Raw genomic sequence first — 23,552 nt, 5'->3', positions numbered from 1 at the left:
AACAGAAAGCTGATTTATCATTGGAATGATAAAAAAAGCTCGCGAACGGAAGAGCGATAATAATGCGTGACGATGATGTAAACACTACAAAATGTAATCTACCGATGCGTCCACTCTATCTGAGTTACGTGTTAAATTATTACCTTTAACTATTTTTTAGCAAATGTTTTGAACAAGTTATAATTACTTAAAGTATTTAATTTAGTATTCTTATCTTGTAAATTATAGAATAGCAGTAATTATTGCTTTTAAGCAAAACAAGTACTTTCGTTTTTTTTAGTGTAAAATAAAACTTCTTGTTTCTATTTTTGTCTTTCCAATAATTTTATGTTTCATAAAACTGAACCAAGTCTGATTTCAAGTTATTAGTGAAAGTTTTTAATTAGTTTCAAAGACTTTTGCAATTTTCGAAATGCAAACCAAGCTCCAATAATTTACCATGAATTACCAAAGATGTATGAGGATTTGCATTGTTCTTTGATTGCTTCCTTCAGTTTCGTTAGTTGAATTGATCGTTTAGTTTCTTGGATGTATCTCAAAACATACATTACACTTTTGTAATCACCAAATCCCACCAAATTGATAGCATGTTAGAATATACCTAGAACATAATAAAATTGGATATATAATGCACAGGAGAGATCGACGTGGAAAAAATGAAAGAAGTCTAAATCCAGGAGTGGATGCTTACAGACTGAAGAATAATTTTGGAATTTGTATCTTATGTAGAATTCAAAGAATTATCAAATAATAATTATGTGCTTGCATCAAGATAATGACTTTACTATGTATAAATCACAAAATCATAGCATTAGAACTTAAATACATCAAATTGTATTACTTTCTTGGAAGAATGATTGTTACGCAACAATTAATTTAGAATTTTACAGTTGCGGTCGTGTTAATTATAATCACGAGTTTTTGAACAAAAAAATAATTGAAACGTTTCATTCAGTCCAATCGGAATTGTTCTCATCAATTATCTTAGATTTTTCCAATATTCGAAATATTATTATTAAAATAAATTTATAACTTGCATTTCAATGATGCATTATCTTATTATGTATTTCATTTAGAAATAGATTAGGACCAAAAATGGTTCAAAATTAAAATTAATATAAATGAAGATTTCTCGTGTATTTCGTTTTAAAAATGGATTAATATTAGTAGCAGTGATGAATGAGTCTCTAAAGTAAAGTTTAATTTTTGAAATGTTATGAGTAAACAAGTAAGCAGTAAATCGTAAATGGTTCTAATATAATTCAAATTTGGCGCAATTTAAATGAAATTAAACATTATTTATGTGATATCGCCATCGTTTTCACAACGAAACTGAACGCAATCCATCATTTCATGCTTCAACAGGAAAATCACCCCTCGCTAATTGATAAATAATTCGAAACTTTCCGGGTATATTTCCCTCGTGAATCTGCGAGAAACCTAATTCGAAGTTCTCCGATTTCAATTTGAAACTTGGGGGTGTAACGTTGCCGCATATTCGAATATTTGTGTTCAACGGCCGCCCGGATTTGAGATCCCCATTCAGGGATTTATTTTCTGAATGAGGAGGTTCCAGAGGTAGCGGAATGGAAGAAAAAGAATAAGGGTCTCTTTCTACCAGAACCTTCCTGGAAATGCGGCTCCGATAAAATAACATTTCCACTTTCGGAAAGCACTTAAATATGTTAAGATACCAGGTAAAAATGCGAGGGAGTGTACACAACGGCCGACATGTTATAATTTATATTTGTTTTTCCTGTATCTCGAGTCAACTGAAGGAGGGGATGTACTTGTTTTGTTCCATCCACTACATTTTCATCTTATTTCTGCGAAGCACGTGCGCATACCGAAAATTGGACTTTCGTCAACCGTGGAGGAGTCGAATAACTGTGTTGGAATTTGCAGTTGGAGCAGCAAAAGCAGCAGCTTCTCTTTCTCCCCCTAATCTCGCCTATTTTCACATTGCAAGCATGTACGAGAGATATTAAAGTTTTGGCATCGCATTTAAACGCACGTCAAGATAACGCATGAGGCTTTCACATGGCGGAGGGGTGAATTTAATACGTTTTTCGGGAGGGGGATGATTTCTGAGGCAATTATTGTTTGAGCCGCATTGTCTGAAAAGTACCTCAATGTACGGGAGAATCTCATTGTTGCAAGCGAAATATTAACATGTTTTCCGCGAAGACAGTTTTTGTGCCTGTTCAGAGATCAACAACAAAACTGGTGAAACTTTTCCTATGTTTATCAAAAATAAAATCGTCGTCACATATTCTTAAAAACATCACAGATCTAATTTTAATAACACAACAACGTTCAATTTTTGCACTCTTCACTGCAAATATCTTTGTTTTTCTTTCCGCAAATAAATAAATGTTTATTAGCTCCCACCTTCAAATTAATTTTGAACATTTTCCAAATTATTCATTTCATATAAATCTTAGTATTTTCTTACTCTGTTTCTATTTTCTTTTAATACACTTTTTTGTTTTGGCTATTGTTAAATCCATACGGATCACTGGAAAAAACGAAAGTAAAAATAGAAATTTAAGGAATCCCAAAAGATTCTTCTTTTAAATTTCCTTTATCTTAAATTTGTTAGATTTTTCTGTTACGAAAAACAGAATATTCGTAAATCGAGAACTCATTTTCTATTCAAGCCTGAGTTCTTGCCAAAAACTATAGTTTATAGGAATATAACTTTAAATTTTGATATTATAGAATCCGAATAGATTTATTTGGATCATTGAAAAATTATGTTTGATAAAAATTAGTTTTCATTTTTTATTCAGTTAATTTTGTATTTCTTTGATTTATACATAAAATTACTGTTTTTACCAATAAATTAGTTCTAATAAGAAAAAATAAATACATAAAAGCTATGTCTTTCCTAGTCCAGTTTGAAAATGTATATTTTGAATAATATTCGATCATATTTTAATAACGTGCAAATAAATATTACATAAACTTTCTGCATAAGTGTTAATGGAATAAACGTGTCGTTGGTTTAATTAAGTGAAATAATGTAAGAATGTATGTAAATCTTTGTTGATCATGAAGGGCAAATTGTAATTAGATATGTTCTTCACCGATTGAAATGCTCTAACATATTATTAATATGCAATAATTAGAAAATATGCAATAGAGAAAGGTTACATACTTAATCCTTATAAAAGTAAGGATAAGAAATTAATTGAAAACAATCTCTTTATTCACACTGTTGCGTTGTGAGTTGAGTTTCCAATTAGCATTAAAAGTATTCTCACCAAACCATACATTTTACAATATATCAAGAATTAAACTAAATAAATCTATTTAATTATTTTTTCTATTAGTTATTAATAAAGAAAATAATTAAGCAAGAAAATAATTATGTTTGTTTTGAAGGACTTTTGTCAATATTATGATTTTTTCTTCTGTCATTTGAAAGACGTCAATTTTCTTAGGAAGAAAATTTCTCTTAATTTTGTTTGCAGCTGTTAGTTTAGAGTCATTTTTACATTTTCGCCATGTTTTACTTTTTTATTTCCGTAAATGATCTCAAAGAGATATATGAAGTGTATGATGTTGATTGTATGACAGAATGCATGTGTCAGAATTGGTTTATAACAAATCCGTTCTGAAAATTTTCCACTCAAAGATAACCAACGTTCTGATTAACCTACTGATGTTAATGACATCTTTGGTAACTCGTGGAAAATTATTGGAGCTTCATTGGGAAGTGATGTTGCATCCCCCATATAGCCCTGACTTTTTACCATCAGATTATCATTTATTTCGAAGTTTGCAAAACTTTCTAAATGGTAAAACTTTCACTAATTATGATGACCTGAAATTGCGCTTGGTTCAGTTTTACGCTGATAAGATCCAAAAGTTCTATAAGTGCGGCATCATAAAGTTCCCAGAAAGTTTATTCTTCATGTACAAAAAAAAGAGTTTTATTTTACACCAAAAAAAATACGAAATTTCTTTCTTGCCAAACCAATATAGCGATGTAAATACAATGTTTACTAATGCGTAAAGAATCAGGTTTGAAATGTAATAATTGGAACACCATGTGACTTCGTGATTTTTTTTTGTGTTTTGTTATCTAATTAGCTTTTGTGACCTGTAATTATCATTGAATAATTGAGTTAAATGGAATTAACCTTACGTGATTCACCGTGCGAGAATGTAGACATGAGACATGAGGCAACGAAGAAAACAAACCAATTATTGATGGTCATTTGTATTGTTATTTGTGATAATCGCGCGAAATTTTTAATAACGATGATGATGATGGTGCTATTGAAATTTCGATTTATAATATTTGTGCAATGCCATTTTCGATAAATATTTTTAATTGTTTTCGACTTGTTTAATTTTTATTGTTTGTTTTCTGCCAATTAGTGCTTTTAATTATTTTCGCTAATGATAATATGTAATTTAAAATATATAATTAACATAAATACTTCAATATTTGTTTTTACCTAATGTGACTTGTTTATGTTTCAACGTTGCTAATTCACGTATGTATTTTTTTAAATAATATTTTTGTTCATTAATTTAATACGACAATCATACACTTTTTCAATTTCTAATACTTAACATATACTACATAGTGCGGCTTCGATTAGTACAAATTCACTATAACAAATTACAAAACGAACTAAATATTAATTGAGAAAAATGATATTTTTCAAATCTCATTTTGTTACGTTTATTTTTATGCGTTTTTTGAGATCATCTCGTATATATCTGTTTCTTATTTCATTAACAACTTAAACATAAGAAATTAAATTCACTTTCATCAAGAAATTGTATTCTTGGACTTTTTTGATACCAACTTAATTGGCTTGTTTATATCATAAACAAGTCTCTATTAATTTGATGCGACTAAATAGAGAAATAAGTATATGTGTAAGCAGAAACGACTACAAGTTAGAATTATGACGCTACGGATAATTATGTAAAGTTTTACTTAATGTTACTAATTGTACTTAAATTGGTCTTAAAATAGAGATTTAATTAAAACAAATCTGTATATTTTTGTGGTTATTTATGTAGGAATTATTTGTAAGTTTTCTGCCATGTTTTACTTATGTATTATATATGTGAGTTGTATTTTTTTATTTGACTTATAATTAATGTATTTGTTAACTGGAATCTTTAATTTAGTATAGAATTTCAGTAAATATAATCGCAAAATTGTTTCGGTGAGATGCTTGAATGGATAAACGAATCGTCTATAAATAGCCGAAACCGTGGTTTCCTCCCAAAATAATAATATTTATAAGAGGTAAATGAAAAACAAGAAATATTTTGCGCGGAACAGGAAAGTTCACTTAAGCATCAAGAGCGTGGCAACTATATTTAACGTAAAGATAATGTTTTTGGTTAAACTGAAAGAGGGGTCCGTCCAATACGTCCAAAGAGCGTGCGTTTTCGTCCTCTTATTTTCGTCACAATGAAAATAATATTAGTCGAAAGTAGACGACGTTTGAAGCGGTTTGCATGCAGTGTGTGTTTAAATTAAATTAGACATAAAGAGAGTGTGCCTATTAGTTTTCTTTCCCCTCTATAAGTCTAAATATATCAAAGGCTAATAAATTTCAAACGCGCCGAATATCTTCTCTCCGACCGTCCGCGGATACCAGAAAACAACAGGAGAAAAAGAAGATGTTCGAAGAAGAAGAAGAAGAAAACGCCACGACAAAAATACACGACGGGCGCCACTCGTATCAACCTCTAAATATAGACATTAAAACAATAATCTTCTCATTTTATTTTACCAGACTGCTTCCATGTATATAAAGCTCTTCCATGCAAGCACTTTTTTTTTAAAATATGTTTATTATTCTATTGCATTTTATCTTAATTCCTCGACTTTTATTAATACTTTCTGTAAATTACGCATAGTGAACAAGCTCCAAAAAAGGTAAAGAAGATTCCATCAACCGTGAACTTAATTTTTTATAGAATATGTTGCCATTGATGGGAATAGCTTTGACTAAGTACAAAGTCGAATATCTAAATTAGGCAACAATTTTGTCAAAACAGTTGTTGATGCTAACTTTGTTGGTGAATGATGATGAACATTTATAGAAATTTGACACATGTTTTACATTTCCTAATATGAAAAATTCCAAAAAAGGAAAATTGCTCAAAACAATGAAGTCATCTCACTAAATGTGTATTTTAAAAGTTTCGTTTCTATTAAATTCACTGAAGATTTGAGAGTAGAACTAAATATTTGGAATACAAAGAAACTTAATGTATATTTGTTTTCTAATTAGTAATATTCCATCAATTCGAGTATTTAAATCTGATATCTATGAAATAAATAAAGTCATACTTATAGTGGAGAAACTAAAATTAAAGTCTAGGAGAAGTCTTTGGTATAAACAAAATCCTCGAGGATGCGCGATTAAGTTGGTTAATGTTAATTAAAAACGAATAGTAAATAATCTCATTTCTAGTCAAAAACTGGAGATCAAAGTCACAGCAATCCATCTATCCCAAAAAATAATTATCATCGATGTATATTTTCAGCAGTAATCGAAGAAAATTAATTTCTATATTGAAATTTTGAATTATTTTTGTATTTTTTTTTAAATATATATTTTGTTAAATTTTCTTTTTACTCTGTTTTGCAGAATTGCTTCACATGATAATAAATATAGGATGAAAATAGTTTTATGCACACTCTCACTACGGCAATAAACACCTTCTCCTTTTCCGTATTTTTGTTATTCCAATTTTTGAAATAGCATCATCATGACGCACCGATAGTGAAAACAAAAACTTTTATAGCAAAATATAGAAATGGAAATTACATTTATAATTTCAGATTTTCATAATTAGAATATTAACAAATACTATACTTTTTTTAATGATTGATTAATTATTAAGCAAAATATCTGCTTTAATTAAACTTCTAGTATTTTATTTAGATAATTTGATATAGTTCAATAACAAACAAATAGAAGAAATAACAGTTTTCACTAACTCATTAGACGCTAAATAATAGATTTTTTTAACATACAACGAGAAATGTAGTTTTGTGCAAATATAAAAATGTAATGTTTCTTCTCTAAATCTGAATTTGCATTGCATCTACTTTCTTTACGATATAACACAAAACTATCAAGAACTGCTACACAATCAAGTATTTTGAAATGAAGGTCCGAACATCTCGGATTGTGAACAAATCAAACAACAAACATAGTTTTTAAACATATTTTGTTCGTTAGACTGGTGATCGGTTAACAAACTGCTCTAGAATATGAACTACATTTGTACAATCTTCGAATGAAGATATTTATCTTCATAGCGTGTATAACGGATTAACAGTCTGAAGGTTGAATGTATACTACTAACATTTAGTTTGGTTCTCACAAGAAGCTAAAACTCATTGAGTGTATATGATTGGAGGCTGGGAATATTGAATATTTATGTACGGTCCATCAAGATTAATAGTATTTTGGACGAGGAGGCAATAAAAAAAAGCCATCAGAAATGTGCGTATTTGCATATAAAGAATTTTGGCCAGTATTTCATGTTTTTTAGTAGTCGTTTAGCTGCGAGCGTGTTTCTTTCTCGTTGATCTGAAACATTGGGCAATCTCTCGATGCCGTCGCCACTCGGTCTCTGGCAGTCACCAAAGTGGAAAACTCGATTCTGCCCACACAAAATACTTTCACGAAAACAAAATACAAACAAATACACGAACGCAAAGCGCAGCTCTCGGATACGAAACATGCGGAGAAATTTCCTTATTGCACATGAATGAAATGAGTTCAGGCAGCAAATTACATACTGATAAATAATAACTGCAAATCGGGCGTAAAGAAACACATTTTTATATATATTTTACACTTCGTTGTACACTGTAATTTGTTCGTCTTTGCTGCGTTTAATGTGATCCAATTCAAAGCCTTAAAGATTGTCCAATTGATTATTACATGCGTTAACACTTGGCTGTACTCGTGAATAACAAATGCACATTAGTATATTAACATTGGAATTGCAGAAGAGATTCTGGTCTTCAAAAGTTCAAGGCCTATTATTGTAGCCGCTATTATAATAACAGGAATTAATTAGCTCTTAAACATATCATTTTATACGTTCTGATATGGCATATCCCAATTTCATGAGAAAAATTTGACTATAATATTTTTATGTAATCAAAGGGCTTAATACAAATTAAATGAACAAAATCTGTATTGTATTACAATTTAATGTACAAGTCACGATCAACAATGCAGACTATAATTTCGAGGTGGTCTATTGGAAATAAACTACACAAATATATAGAAAATTGGATTCCCATAACATGAGCAATTGGCGTGAGAGCGTTATAAATTAGCGACCAACGTGGGGCGTCATAATTCCCACGGTGTGATGTGGTCTTTTGCGTGGAACTACAACCGCCTCCTATTTTATTTCTTATTAAATCACGTATTATTTATAAACGTGAACTTGTTGTAATGCAAAAGAAAAACCTTAACGATCTTAATTATCGTAATATAATGAAACTTTTGAAATGATTATTTATTTAAATGTTTGATTGCGTTTCTATGTGCACACGAGCATCTAATTCCTTAGATTGTAAACAATTATTAAGGTTTTATGAAACAGATTCCGTTTGGTCAGCGTTATGCAAACATCGAGAACGAAAATTGATTGCGGCCCGTATGACATAACTGTTGCTCACGATGATCGAGGCGGAATTACGAACAATGAATATAAATTGTATGGCCAAACGATGATGACTCTGGACGTATGGAAATGTCGTGAAGTTCTTTTTGTTTTGTCGTCCCAAGAGGTCATTCATAGAGATCAATAGAAGTGAATGAATTAATCAAAGAAACCGTTTCACACGCGCTCGCCGTCTTTTCCTTTCGTTTTTTTTTAAATTCTTGTTTGTTGTTGTTGTTGTTATTGTTTTTTCTTTTTAAATTATCGGCTGCGCTCATGTCGCCAACACGCTTGTTTTTGGGTTTGTTGTAATGCGAAAACAATTCCGAATGCATAATTATTCATAATTAAGTTTAATGAGCGAATGTATCACACCGTGGCTACGTGCTTACCAGGAATGTGGATTAAATGATTTCACCTAGTATGTGCATGTGCGCACGAACAACGAGATTTTTTTTTTGAAAGAACGGAGAGGAAATAAGAAATGCAATATGAATAAGTGGATGGAATTGACATTTTCTGTACATGCTCAGAATGGTAAGCCTCGATGAGTGTGGGGGAGGGTGACAATAAAATTTCGGATGTAGGGCGATCAAATATTCGAAATTATTGCTTGGGTTGACCAAATGTCATGAATATTTTAGCAGTTGTCCTTCGAAAAAAGGGCAAGATTTTGCTGAAAATATTTTGCTTCTAATACAATTGTTATATAAAACAGATAAAATTGGAGAACACACACATATTATTGTGATCTTTGTCACATAGAATACCATCTTTTTTATCCTTGCAAATAAATGCTAATAACTTGAAAACTATATTCACAATAAGCTTGATGTAGATGTTCATATATTAAAGCAATTCATTTTATAAATATTTAATTGTAATATTTATTATTTTGCCATACATTTATTTAAGTTTGATAGAATAAGTTAAAAATCAATTTTAATACTTTTATCTTACATATTGTATGATTCATTGCATCAGTTTTGCAACATTTACAAAACACAATGAAACATTGAAACATTAAAAAAAAAGATAAAGTTTATTTAAAACCATTTTTTTGTTCCTATACAAAATAATTACCTGTAGATATTGTTTTATGAATACGAATTATACCTAAAAATAGAGCAATACCTCGCATAGTCCGAGTAAAAAGAGGATTTACTGTATAAATGGAAAAAAATGATCAATAAACTATACTATAGTAATCGAACTAATTGAAGCCGGACTATGCGAGATATTGCTGTATATTAATATTAATGATGGAACTATGATTTCCATTATACGTGAGAAAGTTTTATTAACCTCTTATAGAGCGTTAAACTATTGCATTTAATAAGCCGCATTTAATGGAGGTTGTACGTATAATAATAATAGGCGTTTCATGAGACTTTATTGCCTTTAAAATTACGATCTATTAACCTCTTTGCGCACGTAGATTCGCTTAAATAAAAGGTCGATGGATATATTATTTATTATTAGTGAAGAAGTTTAATAAACTTTTTCTCCAATTAATTGTATACGATCAAATTATGTAATAAGAATCATCTATAGGTTAACTTAACTAAGATTATTTTTTTAATCGAAAACGTATATTTTATAATATTTAATACACTAATTACACAATAATTTTAAAAAAGAGAAGTACGAGAATGTACTTAAATTACACTGAAAATGTTTTATTAAATATTATTTCACTTTGTATATTAGTTGACTGTATATTTTTTTAAACTTTTAATTTTTTACTGAAAACAGAGCTTAATGAAGTAATTTCGTTGTTTATTATAAGTGTAGAACAGTATAATAATTTTTTATTTGGCATTTAAAAAAATACAACAAACATCTATTAACATTAATAATTTTCTATTTATATCGAAACATTGATTGATGAAATGTTATTGTTATTCTTCAAGCTGCGAATGCATATTTACCGCAATTATTCGAGTAATTTGAGGAATTTTCAATGATAAATGATGCGTAAATTGTAATTGTGTAGATTAAAATATTCTTTGGAAGGAAAACAATGTACATTGTGCAGACGGCGAGAAAAACAACGAAATTCGTGACGCACTGCGATTGACAAAGTCACACCAAAAACACACAACGACGTATCCGCTGCGTACTCTTCGTAACCCGAAGTCGAATATTTCTCGAACCTATGGAAAATATAATTAATTTAACCTTCTAACGCAAGTCAAATAATTGGAAGTCGCTGGAAAATGCAAAGCAATTACTACAGTTGATTGATATACATTCGTTGATTGGCTTTATATGTTGTTCTTGTTGTTAGCATTCAGTTCAGGCTTCGACGAACGTCGTACTAACATCGCATCAATTGACCACCAATTCTCCGTCTCAGACGTAAACAACTATTCGAAATCGGTTCATACTCATTTACTTTAACCAGTATGGATATCTTCTTAGACTTCCTACATTCGCTCTGACAAGATGGTAATTCACAAACTTAATAATATTTTGATTACTTTCTGGTATTTTCTGCTTTGATGCATATTGTAATAATTATGAAAGTACACAAGAATTTCCAATTATTTTTTTATTACAATTAATATTATTATCTATTTTACAAATATTTACTTTTTTTCATTATTACGCATTGGATAATCCCTGCACATATTTTCCTTATATATTTATTTTTTCAATTCGAACGTATTTCTAGTTGTCGTTACGCAAGAATCGAGTGAAATAAAAAAAGTGTATGGAAATAAAATAATAAATGTGGGATCGGAAAATTGAAAATCCAATTGAAATACGATACGACGCAAATACGTATCGATATAAGCTCAGTTCTTTTAATGTAATGAAATATATTTATTTGCTTGTGGATTACGTAAAGACCGTTTCTCGTCCGCGCGCCATTGCAGACAGTGTCAATCAAACGATTGTTTTGTACTCTCGCTAATTTGTTTTCAATGGAGGATATTGATAACAACGCCTGTTTGTGACATTCGAATACAATTTATATATGTTAACATACATTGGGATTTACGTAAAACGGATTATACAATTATATCTATTCGTGCAATTATAAAGTAAGTGCATTTGTTATTGCCATTAATCGTATAATTGTTTTCACTTTAATTAGTACTATTTTTTTTATTCAGCAATTTTTACATAATTTAAAATAACATAATAATATTTATTTTATATACAAGAAACATACACTATTGTTTTAAATTGGATTATGCGAGGTATTGCTCTTATTCATCACGTCACATCTAAAATAAAACTAACTAATAATAGTAGTAGTACTAATTTAGAATGTTTGATTCATTGTAAATAAGTATAAATAAACTATGAATTGTCCGGAAAGTTTATGTTGATTTTTGTAGTAAGTACCATTGGAGTTGCCTAAAAATATATCAGAATTGACCTATTGACTTGTTTACACATTCTGAAAGGTGACATTTCAACCGGCTTTAGAGAAAAGTTTGGTTTAGATCAAATGATTTGAGTCCATCTTGAAGATGGAAGAAAACAAAGTACATTTTAGACTTTGATACTTTTCTATTAATGGAAAGCCAAACTGAAGCAATGACTAAGATGTATTCTGCTTACGGCGAAGTTGCTTTATCTCAAAGATCCGTGCGATAGTAATTCGCTATGTTTAGAGCTGGTTATTTCAACTTAAACTGTCTGCTAGTAAAAATGATCTAATCAAGACATGAATTGAGAATAACCTGAACTAGAAGACACGTGAATTAGCAAATATATTAAAAATATCAAATACCATCAAGCTTTTTTTTAATCTTACATAAAACGTTATGAGTTTCGCACAATTTAACGGACAAAAATCACAACAACACCAACCCTTGTATTTATTTTACTACTATACGAAACATGGTGGAGTTAAACTGAGTAGAATTACTCCACCCGCAAAATTCACCAGACAGTGCACCTTTCGATTTCCACTTCGGATATTTGCAGAACCTATCAGGAAATGTTTTTTTTAAGAAAAACCTTCTAAATTCTGGTACGTTGTAATGTTTAAGTTTCATGAAAGATTAAATACTTTCTTCAATTTGGTGTATAATTAAAAATTTAGTATGTTTAAGTAAATTTGTGGTTAAAACAGAATTTTAATAATTACTCAATTTGTATTATTTTTTGATTTGATTGAAAGTTGTCAGAAATTGTCAGTAAAAATAACAAACATAAAGGAGTCATCATAGCAGTAAAAACAATGGAAAACAGGATGCTGAATATCTTAAATTAAATGCGGCGAGTGAGGATATATAAATAATATGCACGTATTATTTATTGTGATGCGCGTAGTGTTATTTACTGTGCGACTATAAATTACAAAAATATGTTGGCAGAAGAGATGCGTCGGGGTTTGTGTACATGTTAGATTATTCAACGTAATGGACCAAAACATCTAATAACTGACCTTTCTACCTACTGGCATTGATTCAAATTGCAACGTACTAGATTTGCAATTGCGGCTGTGTATGTATAGCTTTGACCTTCTCAACAACTGTAAATACTTTGTCTTGGGAGACACTGCGTTTGAAAGGTCACGTTTTTTTTATTGTTTAAACTGTTTATCGCACCAGAAGAAAGTTAGTCATACCTGTTGTTTTTTTTCTTCCATTTCGAATTCCATTCGTCTAACGCGTTTTCATATCAGAATGCATTTTTAATGTTTACTTGTTTTGATAAACTGTTGCAGACGAAAATATCATCTACATTTCGAGTTGTTTTTGGTAATAATATAGAATTTCATTGGATAACAGTACATTTGAACTCTTTTCCAATGAAATTATATTTTATTACCAAAACCAACTCGAAAGATAGATGATATTTTGTCATTTTTTTTTCTCTATCATTTATAATAATTATTTATTTTTTTCAAATTACACCTGTTTTACTCAATACGTATTTTTGGAGAACATTACTGGCGAAATTATATATTGGACTATCTTTTGAGTCATTATAGTTATAATTGTAATTTCAAAATGTGAAATACTGTATCTTGTGAAATAGTAAGTTACAAAAGACAGTGTTTTTATTATTTATTGGATGATAATTATACCTATTTTTATACTAATTTCAAATGATAATGCCTTTTGAAAGTTTTCATATTCCTATAGAGCAAATGAAAATATCATCGAGTCTAGCTTTTAAGTTGTTTATACTAATAGTAGTGAATTACGTTCGAATTTGGAAATGCGTTCCTCTTAATTGGATGCATGACCAAATTATCATCAGAATTTTATTTTTATAAGCCAACAGCGCCGACTTTCTGCCCAGCAGCTGTAAACTTTATCCTTTCACTCAGACCACATATAAAATTTAACCGCGTCGGTTGTCTACCTAATAGAAGGTAATCTATTCGGCGTTACGTGTTTGAAGAAACAGTCGGTTCACCTCAGAGATAACGGCTTATTTTCTTCATGTTCAACATCACATTTTGTAACTACAAATAGTTTTACAAACGTATACAATTATATGGGCTCAAATATTTTAACGTTTGGTAATATATAAATTATTATTTACTAACTTTTGATCAAATTAACGTACAAACGTAATAAGTACTAATCTGTTACTACGCATTTATATTGAGCGTTTGGCTTTTGTTCGAATCAAATAGTAGAAACGCTGTGTTTATGATTGATGAAATACATTTTAGTAAAAATTATCACAATCAAAATATAAACAGAAATATTTACAAAAGTATATGATAAAGTCGTCTGATGGAAAAAAAACGTGCACACGGTGTACCAAAAATAGAAAAAGCGTGCATTTGTTTGACTAATCCGATTAACGTACATTTACGATTAGTGTATAGAAATTTGTATATTTATTTGAATATTGAAGTTAGTTAATTCAGTAATTGTACACTATAACTACACAAACAAACTATTATTCAGATAGCTTTAGAAATAATTATTTGCTAACGATAATTTTAAATATTTTCTCTATTTTCTAATACAATTTACTCAATTTATGTACTAACTTTGGTTTACTTGTTTTTTTGGATTTGCATATAAATAATTGAATAAAATAAATTTAGTTGTATTTTTATGTTGCAATAAATATTATTAAACTTGCAAAGTAAATAAACACAGTTAGTAATGAGAAACAAAATAATCTGCAATTATAAGCGAAGGTTTCAAAATATTAGTAAATTTAACTTTAATGTTTATGTACAGTTCTCGGTACTTTCTATCTAAATTAGGTATTTAGAATGAAGACCTTCAGTCGAGTGTATTTAGTGAATGTGCGTGGTTGTGTTATTCTTTTCATAATTTATACGAGTTTCAAAGAATATTTCATAATAATTAATATTTATTAACAATTATTAAATGGAACTAAACGATGTTATTGATCGCGAAGTTTAAATAATTCAATGGAAGATTGTAAGTATTAATATTGTATTCTGACCCTATGGAATTACATTTCAGTTAAAAGGAAAGAGATATTATTGTGAATAAACAGTTTATGTTGTTTTATGGATTAACGATCAAAACCGTTTTTATTTAATATCAAGTGCTCTTTACAACAAAGGTCGTTTCTATTTGTTTCGTGTTGTATTTGTTTGTTTGTTTTTTTTTTTATTAAACTGGTGACAAATTGTATTCTAGGAAACGTTCGAGGAACATTTGTTCGATGCGCATGCATGTGGTAAATAAAATTAATTTCATAAATGCCCACACCACACATGTCATCAACACAGATTTTATCATTCGCGTTGAGTTGCCTGCTCGTATTACAAATTAAAGTTCATATACCGAAGAGTATATAACAGTGGACCCACTAGTAGAATAACGAGTGCAATGCAAAGTGGAAGATCAAAAGGTTTCGCTGCTGCGATGTCATTTAGTTTTTAAATTTATGGATCTTTGTGGGGTAGACCATCTTATTTATATTCTTTGTTGGTGCATGTGCCCATCCCGCTTCATATAATCCGCTTCCCGTCTGCATTTATTAGAGGAGAACAACTGCAGTGGTAGTAGAAGAAGAGGAAATGGATGAAGGATCGTTTCATCTGGATTTTGGGATTGCAGATATGACAAGCAGTCAGTCCATCATTCACTCGTAATAGTGTTGGCTAGATCAATCCAGGCGTTATGAATTGCCATTATCGGTAGTTCCACAGTCGCGCGACTTAATTGAGCAGCAGCAGGCCATGATGGAAAAAGGGTGAGGGATGATGGAGCGCATGGACTGGAAGGATTATTAGGAAATATTGCCATGTCTACACTCCGGTAATAAGAAGTACGCTTCGCTGGTTTATAACTTTTAATAACCACTTTGGTGCAATGTAAATAAGCCAGACTCTACTTTATTTGATCAGAGCTTTCCAACTTATTCTTCTCCTTAATCCAAGCTTCATGAAATTTATTCGTGCAGATTGCAGGTCTCCACGATTTCAATATCTCTTTTACCAATAATTCAAAAATTTAATCACCCCTACCTTAATATTATTTTACTTGAATTTACTATTACAAAAATAAGAGCCTAACGGTTATAACTATATATAATCACATAATTTACAAAGTAAACAGATAATCGCGTTTGAGTAGATATTCATAAATTTATACTATTCATACATCCACAACATCCATAACATAATTGTAGTATGAAATTGTAGTTGTCAATTTCACTATAAACAGATATTTTGTATGATTGATAGTTTGTTTACGTAATGGCTATGAAACATTAAGCAGATTTACACTATTATTTAATGACAAAGAGAAAATTACATGTATTCTAGTGAAATGATTTCAAATAATTTAGGGTTAGGCGGAAAACTGTGGTCAATAGCCCTTTGTATGTGTGCATATTATATTCTATTTACAATTATTTATAATAAGAACTTTAAATTTTGAATGTTGAATATTGCATACACACTATCTGTGACATAAGACAAATGTATGTCAAACGTACCAACTACTATTTGTTGTCTGATGATACCGAACAGCTGCAATTGACATGTGTTCGTAGCAGTTGATAAAGTTAATTCTTATATCATACATTAGATTATAAAAACTTAAATCCGATTAACAATATGTTCTACTACTATTAAAAAAAAATGAACCAAAGCAACAATAACTTTGGTCATTAGCCTATACTAAATACTAGTTTTAAGACCAAAAATGATATTTCAAATGCTTCAAATTATACAATTCCAAATTTATTTTCTTAAATTATTCTACTATGTCATACATGAATGGTTACACCGGAAATGAACTTAACAATAAGGAAAGACATACAAATTTATGAACCAGAATAGAATACCATCCTCATTTTAAGGGTTTCTATAATAGACAGTTTCAAATTTCAATCAATACGTATTTCTTACCACGAAAGTTAAAACTGATATATAGGTCAGTTTTTGTACATAGCAAACCAAAGTTATACCACTTTTAATTTCAAATACTGATGATATTTCAAGAACGTATTTGCTATAGACGGATCACTCTGATCGGAAATACACCACGACTGATTATCTCCCACTTAAAAGTGAAGGTCAAATTCCACAATTAAAGAATGCAAATGAAAACAAATATCAGGTGGGTCACTCTGACCCATCCGTAGTACTTACGGGTTAATTACATTGTAAATATGTGACTTTTAAATTGTTTAGGAATAATTAAGGAATTTGTTCATGTTTGTAAAAACTTAATCAAGATTATTTAGAAAATGTTAATCGCGAAATTCGTAAAGCGTGCATAATGATAATTTTGTATAAACTAATTATTGTTGTTCTTATTAAATTTATAAGAATAAGTTTATGAATTTTAACTAGTTGTTTAATGACCCATTACTTAGGTAACGCTCCAGTTATATTTAACGTGTTTATGATTTACATAAGAATAGCTTGAAAAGAGTACAACGAATGTTAATTTAATTTGGAATATTTCTTGTAGGAGGAAAATTGAGGATGGAATTTTTACTTTAATAATTGAATTTGTAAGAAGATTTTCTCTTTACTTTGCTCTTATTGTAAAGAGAGCAGCGCCAAGTCGGCACCGACTCTGTTTGCTTAAAAAATGCTTTTTTCCTTCTTCCTTCAACCGGATAATGTTTTATTTCATTAATCATCAGAAAGTGTAATTATAATAATAACAACAATAAACATCAATGGATTGTTATGATTTAGATGATAGAAAGCAAACACATTTTAGCACTGATTAGCGGTCAGAAACTGTTTGATTTTCCAATTACACGAAATGTACACTTCGCGTGGAACAAACAGATTCGATGTTTTCATTTCATATTATGTTTCGTGTACCAATTTCTTCTATTTTTTTGAAATCATTGTTTTTGGAGATACGATTTATCTTGGATGTAAAAACTTTGAAGTATTTATGGTGGTCGTGTTTCAATTAAAAAAAAAATACTGACACATATGTAGATTTGTGGTGGTTGCATGAGGGTAGCAGAATTAGGGTAATAAATCTATCTAGACGACAAAAAAATAAATAATAATTTTCAATGCGTTGTGTAAACCAGAAAAAAAATATAATATATATAGAAGACAGGAAGGAATGTGTATGCACGTAGTGTACGGGTATAAATCATAATATTCATTTCACAGATTTATAATCCGATGCAGCTATTCCAAAGAATCGAAATGAAATATATGTGGATGCGTGTACCGGAGGGGCGGCTGCGATTTTTAGTGACATCTGTGCAAATATAATGGTAGGATGGATGCGTATGTTGTGCAGTTGGTGATATTGCCATTGTCCCTAAGCACGTAGGTGCAATTTGTAAGCGTCGAAATCCGCGCATAATCATGAAGTTTGTATCTTGCACTTTAAAACGACAGACATAACGCGTGTCCCAGCAAACTTAATACCTTTCTCTTCGAAGCCCATCCATTTTCTAGTTAGGTTTTATTACATTTTCTATAACGAACGATATAATGCTTTGGAGGTAGCAGAATGTGTGTGTTTATGGTTCACGCCTATACAAACAAATTGATTTTAATACTATACACTTAAAATTTACAATTTCCTTATTGTCACGCTAATTCCGGAATGAATGAACGTAATTATATCAGATTAATTCATTAATCTCTTTCAGGCTTAACAACCACTACGTACACATGACAATACAGTTTGCAATTACAGCTGTCAATTTAGTTTCATGTAACTAATATCAGTTGGTATACTTCAAAAAGTATGAAACTAAAATGACATACAATTATATAATAGATAAGTGCGGATCCACTATAGTTTTTCCGCACTATTGGAGGTATTGCTTCACTTAGAATGTATAATTTCCTTTATGTCAATCCACTTCATGAATTGATTAACGTAATAACATTAAATTTTAATTTATGAATACCTGTCAGTCATACCAACTACAATGAGTCATGATTGACTATAATTACACCTGTCAAATGACTTTCAGTTTCCGTATTGTTTCCGCTATAAACTTAATAAAACAAATAGTTTTATGACCTTATTTTCGTTATATGAATCTAAGCATAATCATTATGTATCTTTGACTGTTAAAAAATGCACCTTCCTCAAAGACATCCATCCGTATTCTCGTTAGATTTTATTGCCTTTTCTATAAAGAACCTTATAATGCTAATGGTTTTGGGGATAACAGGGTTTTTTTTATGGTTCACGCCTATACAACCATTTTCATTTCAACGCGTTACTTCACTTCAATCCACGTACAATTACTTTATTACCAAGGTACCTATTAAACGTATTGACGTAATAACACAGTATAGATTTATTTGTTAACATTACACAATAACAATTAGTTTTATATCTGCATTAAAATATCTACGAACAATTGAAAATGTGTACTACTTTGTTAAACCAAACATCAAATTACTTTCTCGGCTTCCATCGACTTTCTTGTTAAGTTTTATTGCTTTTTCTACAAAAACCCATATAATATTTATGTCTTTAGAGGAAGCAGAATGTTTATGGCTCTCGCCTATAAAACAATTTTCTTTTAAAGGTGTTAATCTCACTTCAGGACATCCAATTTTTTTTAATTCCAAGCTACTTCTTATATGGAAACACGTTAACAAGTAAAATACATTCAATAGTTTTTAATTTACAACATCTAATCACATTTTCATTTTAACACATTGTTCTGGTAACAATTTCATTTATATCATACATAAATTTACACTGTTTTCATTCAAACCCTTCGCCCTTAAAATAACGTTTTCAATACAATATCGACGAAGCGTGCAAAATTCAGCACTTTTTTTTTCTATGAACTATATTTTTTTTTTGCATTGTACAAACCGAAGGCAAAAGTAACCCCAATTGGAATATGCTTCTATTATGCATGTGTTGAATCTGGTTAATTTTTATTTACGGCTTAGGCAAATATTTTTTTTGTTGCGTATAGGAGGGATACAACGCGGTCGGAGGGTTTTAGATCGCCATTTGATCTTTTCGCATCCATTTATAATGCATGGCTTTCGAATTATGTAACCGAAAAATTCATTTATCAAATTTACTGATCAAATCGGAGCACCCCACAGGAACACGGGAATAAAAAAAATAAGTGGTGTTGTATCGGAAGGGACGTAATGGAAATCCATTATGCATTAATTGAAATAAAGCTCGAAGCAAATTATTGTATACGAAAAAAAGCAACAACAGAATTCATTTTACAATTAAAGTTTTTACATATGAAATAACATTTTTTCCATTTAGTACAAATATAAATTTGGATATGCTCAGTTACATGGATAATATATAAACGTATCGATTTACAAGTAATACAAAAAATAATCTTTGATATAAGATAAATATTTTGGTATTATAAAACTTGAAATGTAAGAAAAATATATGTTAAAAAGAGAAGCAATTTTATTTGAAATTGGATCTAAAAGTGTAAAGCAATAATGTTATAAAGGAATTGCGTCGGAGCAAAGCAATTTGAGGCAAATGGATTGCGGGAAAATGTCTTGAAATTGTTGAACTTCTGCTATTTGGAACGACCATTTGCGGGCTTTAATTCCAGACTTGGGGTCATCTCAACCGTCCTCCCTCGAACATACTTTACTCTCGCTTTAATCGATACACGGTTTTTGCACTGCAAGACACGATCAGACAATTTTCTTACACAAGTTTCAAATTATTTCATCAAATATTTAAGAATACGTAAAAAATCAAATGTATTTTAATTTATTATTGATTACATTTACTTTATTAAGTTATACAGATTCAAATAATCTAAACTTAATACTCTATATTGAAGTTATATCAAAATATCTAAAGTGAGTCGATATTCCAGACAATTTCCTTACCAAGTTTCAAACTTCAAATAATTTCATCCAATTATTAAGGATATATTTTAATTTACTATTAATTATATTCACTTTATTAAGTAATCCAGATTCAGATAAACTTAAAAGTATATATTGAAGTTAAACCGAAACATCTTAAGTGGGCGGTTTCCGTTTCCACTAATATCTGAAAGGCATAAAAGTGTCTCGATAAAAAACTGTATATCACTCGGATACTGAGAATTAGGATATGGTGTTTAGTCAGTTCTGCAGAAAATAGAATGCAGGTAAAGAAGTGACTTCAGAGAAAAAACCGCCGGGTTAATGATCCGTTTGGGAGGGCTGTTAAAAAGTGGAACCCTACATTTTTTTTACCAAAAACATCTATTATTAGATTTAATTTCTCTAATAGGATATTCCAATACGCTTCACCGTCGAAATGAAAATGCGAAAAACACAGTTTTGTGCGTTGTTTCCATTAATACGATTAATTTAATCCGGGAGGGAAATATCACATTATGTAATAAAAAAAGATACTTTAAGCTAATCCCGGATTTTATGACCAAATCCGTAGTCTACTTATTTATTTTATTAGTGGTACTAAACATTACGCAATAAAATTTACAGTAGCTGCGTAGCTTTCGATTTTTTATTGAATTGTTAATAAAATAAATCAAAAGAAATGGATGAGAAGCAATTTCTTGTTTTATTTGTCAAGTCATTTATAATTTAGAACAAATTAATATTATATAAACTATATAAATAGGGGTAGATTTTTTTAGTTTTATTAGTCAGGTAACATAGAAGGGTTGTGCGCAGTAGTATGATACAATAGCTTGATTTACATATTACGTGGCAAGTCATATTATTAAGTTAATATAAATTTAAAATGAAATTTATAGTCATATTATTTATTAAGTAACCTGTTATGTGTATTATAGTTTCTTTTCACAAGTTTGTTGATAAGTATAAATATTCACTGTATGAATGTTTCAAAGTACTCGTCAAGTCTATTTAACTTATATCACATATATATAAGTTACTTGTAATGCGTCACGTACTGAAAATATAATTAAACAGGAATGTCTCTTTCAGTGGACCTAAGACTAATTGAGAAGTATTGTTTTGTGTTTCGGCTCGATATCAAATTGCTGATGAAAATTCGTTGTACGTGTGTGGCATCGTAATAACCGAAAGTTTCGTAATAATAATGGCTTATAGTTTTCATTGTAATCGTGATGATTTATTGACGGTATGTGGGGGCCACGTCCCCTAGAAAATGATGATATTAGGTATAATGGCAGTGTTCTCGACGTCACATCTCTAAAAAGCAGCAGGAAAAATCGGTCCCACTTTCAAACATCTACCAGCAAATCTCGTCTGTAAATCTGTCCACGTGATCTCGAAGATGCAGTAGCATCTGTCGCAGAAAAAAATAATTCCTCCTTTATAACGGTTCGACCAGGTCTGAATGTTAGATTACAATAGATCCAATTTCGAGCCGGTGTGCCAGACACCGGCAGTTCCGGCAGATGCTGAGAACTGGCCTCGGGCCTCGCACACCATTCCATAACCATTTTTTTTTAAGGAAAAGGGCATTGCTTCATCTGTAGAAGACCAATTATATTTATACGGGAGAGTTCACTAAGTTCTGAAACTGCTTTAGAGAAAAAAAAAACATGAAAATCATCGACTAAAAACTTATAAACATGTTTATTTTGGTTATTGTAAAATAGCTGCATCTGCGATTCAATCACTTCCCTAGCTCAATAATATGATTGTATACAAGTTATTATCTCCAATCAATAAAGAGGTAAATATTATGTAGATAGCAATAAAAATATATTTTTCATTAATTAATTCAGATTTGTCCCACATTTTTATTTATTCATATCTTTTATTTACCTATGTATTAATAGGAAATTCATTATACATATAGTTTATTGATAAAAATAATGATAATACTTTAATCTCGAGCGGAATGACCAAGGTCAATAGCCATATGTTAATTATTTATTTAGAATTATTGTATTTTTTTTGTTTTCTATAAAATTAACTGAATGTACGATGATTTTTAAGCAAACCAGGTTTTTCTATTTCGTTTGTTTTATACCAATGACATACCTTTGTGTTTTGTATAGACCCATTAGAAATTACTTGTTTCAGTTATCTACAATCATGTTTTCAGTTGAATGGAAATGAAAAACACGTAGCGTATTAGAATCTTAGACGCGTGCCAGTTAATTGAATTTAAACTGTTTATAACAATAATACAAAAACGTATAATCATAGAAAAGTTTATTACAGATTATTGTAGAAAAATGATCGTTCCGAACAATAAGATTTATTGTATTGCGTGTTAAGAACTATTTATATTTTTACGTGTGAAATGTGGTTTTGGGTGGAAGAAAGAAAAGGAATAACAGGAACGGCCGAAAATAACGTACAGAAATTTACGGTTAAATTAAAATCATAAATGATACGTTCCGTGCGCGGAGATGATGAAGATGTTTTTGAATGTGGATTTATGAATGCCGTATCATCCATATATCACCAACCAACATTTTGTCTTTGCAAGGCAGACAGAGACGCACACTATATATTGATGAAGATTAGAAATAGCAGCTGCGGA

At 30.1% G+C, this 23,552-nt stretch overlaps 1 protein-coding gene across 4 annotated transcripts in view; it reads left to right on the top strand.

The window, feature by feature from the left end:
* The window catches only part of LOC108560102, a 47,333-nt gene that overhangs the window by 7,533 nt on the left and 16,248 nt on the right, over nucleotides 1-23,552 (top strand). The window contains exon 1 of one of the 4 annotated variants that reach the window (XM_017917548.1): nucleotides 10,992-11,130. The exons of 2 other annotated variants lie outside the window; for them this stretch is intronic. The gene's annotated coding sequence lies outside the window, so the exon portion shown is untranslated. Of the gene's footprint in view, nucleotides 1-10,991; nucleotides 11,131-20,105; nucleotides 20,117-23,552 lie in introns of those variants that run through there. One more of the 4 variants, XM_017917550.1, reaches the window with a different exon arrangement.

Source organism: Nicrophorus vespilloides, unplaced genomic scaffold (genome assembly GCF_001412225.1).
Source record: "Nicrophorus vespilloides isolate i.1.1-1 unplaced genomic scaffold, Nicve_v1.0, whole genome shotgun sequence".
Classification (NCBI taxonomy): Eukaryota; Metazoa; Arthropoda; class Insecta; order Coleoptera; family Silphidae; genus Nicrophorus; species Nicrophorus vespilloides.
The sequence above is the reverse complement of the archived record's forward strand: the minus strand, read 5'-3'. Positions and strand labels throughout refer to the sequence as shown.